The sequence below is a fragment of the Scylla paramamosain genome, chromosome 23, assembly GCF_035594125.1.
Source record: "Scylla paramamosain isolate STU-SP2022 chromosome 23, ASM3559412v1, whole genome shotgun sequence".
NCBI classification, from domain to species: Eukaryota; Metazoa; Arthropoda; class Malacostraca; order Decapoda; family Portunidae; genus Scylla; species Scylla paramamosain.
The window spans coordinates 17,545,755-17,548,254 of NC_087173.1; positions in this window are offsets into that span (position 1 = coordinate 17,545,755).

A 2,500-nucleotide genomic window follows, 5' to 3' on the forward strand; every position below is an offset into this window, starting at 1 on the left:
CCTCCCTTTTATTCTTTTTTTCCTTTTCCTTCCTTCTCCTCCTCTTCCTTTTTCTCCTCTTCCTTCCTTCCTCCTCCTCTTCCTTTTTTTTTTCGTTCCTTCTTCCACAGCATCATCCCCCATTCTCCTCCTCCTCCTTCATTCCTCTTCCTCCTCTTCTTTTTTTTTCCTCCATTCTCTTCCTTCCTCCTCCTCTTCTTTCTTCTCTTTTTCCTTCCTTCTTTTCTTTCCTTCTTTCATTCCTACTCCTCCTCCTTTTTTTCCTTCCTTCCTTCCTTCCTCTCTCCATCCTTCTGCTCCTCCTTATTTTCCTTCCTGCCCCCATTTTCCCTGTTCCTCCTTTTCCTTCGCTGCTTCTGCTCATCCTTTTCTTTCCTTCCTCCTCTTCCTTATTTTCCTTCCTTCTCTTCCACCTTCCTCCTCCTCCCTCCCTCTTCTTTTTTCCTTCTTTCCCGTTCCCTCCTCCTTCTTGTTTTCCTTAATTCCTCCTCCTCCTCCCTCCTTCTTTCTTTTTTTCCTTCCTTCCTCCTCATCCTCCTCATTCTGTACTATTTTGTCTCCTACTAAGACGTAACATAGAATAGTTACCCAAACAACCATTTAAGGATCTCAATGTGTGTTGCTGTTTGGACTTCCTTTGTGTTCCTTTATTCCTCCTCTTTTCCTTCCCTCTACGCAGGAAACTGGCGCCAAATATGTTAATTCAAGGAAGGCGTAACAATTATGAAGTCTGTCTTTTAATTGTAAATGTTTCTAGGTTCATTACTGGGCCTTTGATTATATTCATTTTATTTATTTATTTTTTCTAGTGTTCGTTTTGTTTGAGTGGTGGTGGTGGTAGTATTAGTATTAGTATTAGTAGTATAGTAGTAGTAGTAGTAGTAGTAGTAGTAGTAGTAGTAGTAGTGGTGCTATTACATCTTTGCTATCTCTAATCTCTCTCTCTCTCTCTCTCTCTCTCTCTCTCTCTCTCTCTCTCTCTCTCTCTCTCTCTCCCTCTCTCTCTCTCTCTCTCTCTCCACCTACAATTATGAACGAGGGAACAAGGGAAAGAAGAGGAAGTGAAGGGAGGGGAGGCGGATAATGATGCCGAGAAGGAGGAGGAGGAGGAGGAGGAGGAGGAGGAGGAGGAGGAGGAGGAGGAGGAGAGAGGAATTCCTGCATCCGGTGGGAGAGGTGTTTAGAAAAAGGAGGAGGAGGAGGAGGAGGAGGAGGAGGAGGAGGAGGAGGAGGAGGAGGAGGAGAGGGGTATCTGATAGCATCTTTAAGGTCACGTGATGCCTCATTAAATCTGATGTGATCTTCTATAGTCCTTTTCTTTTCCTTCGTTAGGTTAGGTTAGGTTAGGATAGATTTATATTAGGTTAGGTTAGGTTAGGTTAAGTTAGGATAGACTTATATTAGGTTAGGTTAGGTTAGGTTAGGATAGACTTATATTAGGTTAGGTTAGGTTAGGTTAGGTTAGGATAGACTTATATTAGGTTAGGTTAGGTTAGGTTAGGTTAGGATAGACTTATATTAGGTTAGGTTAGGTTAGGTTAGGTTAGGATAGACTTATATTAGGTTAGGTTAGGTTAGGTTAGACTTCATTCACAAAGCCAAAGAAATGAAAAGAGAAAGAAAACTACAATGAAAAATCAATAGAGATGTTAGCTTTTTTTTTTTTTAGAGAGAGAGAGAGAGAGAGAGAGAGAGAGAGAGAGAGAGGAGAGAGAGAGGAGAGAGAGAGAGAGAGAGAGAGAGGGAGGGAGGGAGAATTACTTGACAGCAGCTCAGTAACCAGTAAGTCTTAGAAAACGAGGGAGTATTAATTGTGCGGAAGAAGAAAAGGCAGAAGGAAAAGAAAAAGAAACAACAACAATAACAACAACAGTTCTCATTAGAATCATTACAAATATCTTTAAAAACACGTGTAACTTCAATTAGAGGCTTTTGAATGTAGTGGAGGTGCGGCGCAGAAGTATTTCAGAATATGATTCAGAGAGAGAGAGAGAGAGAGAGAGAGAGAGAGAGAGAGAGAGAGAGAGAGAGAGAGAGAGAGAGAGAGAGACGCTTCACTCTTACCACAGCTATTTCCAAAGGCTACAGAAATGATTAGCCGGTTTCTCAGAAGTGATTCTCCTATTAATAGTGTAAAAATCTCGTTAATCTGTCACTAGAACCATAAAAACGTCCTTTGAAACCCGTGTCACTTCAACTGAAGCCTATTGAAAGTAGTGGAGGGTGCGGAGCGGAAGTGTTTCACAATATGGGGCTGTGTCAGAGGACCACGGGACTCGCCTTGGCATCCTTTGACTCAATAGTCCTCAAGTGCCACTCGAGGGACGGCATGAAGGGAAATTAACCTCCGCCTCGATGCCCTGTGGAGCCTCGACTTCCTCCCACATTTTCTTTTTATTCCGTTTTCTTTTGTTGGATGTGCATTGACGATCCTGGCCACCGAATGTCTTTAGTCTCGTCCATACAATGACATCTATTTTTACCCGAGTTTCAGCCTATT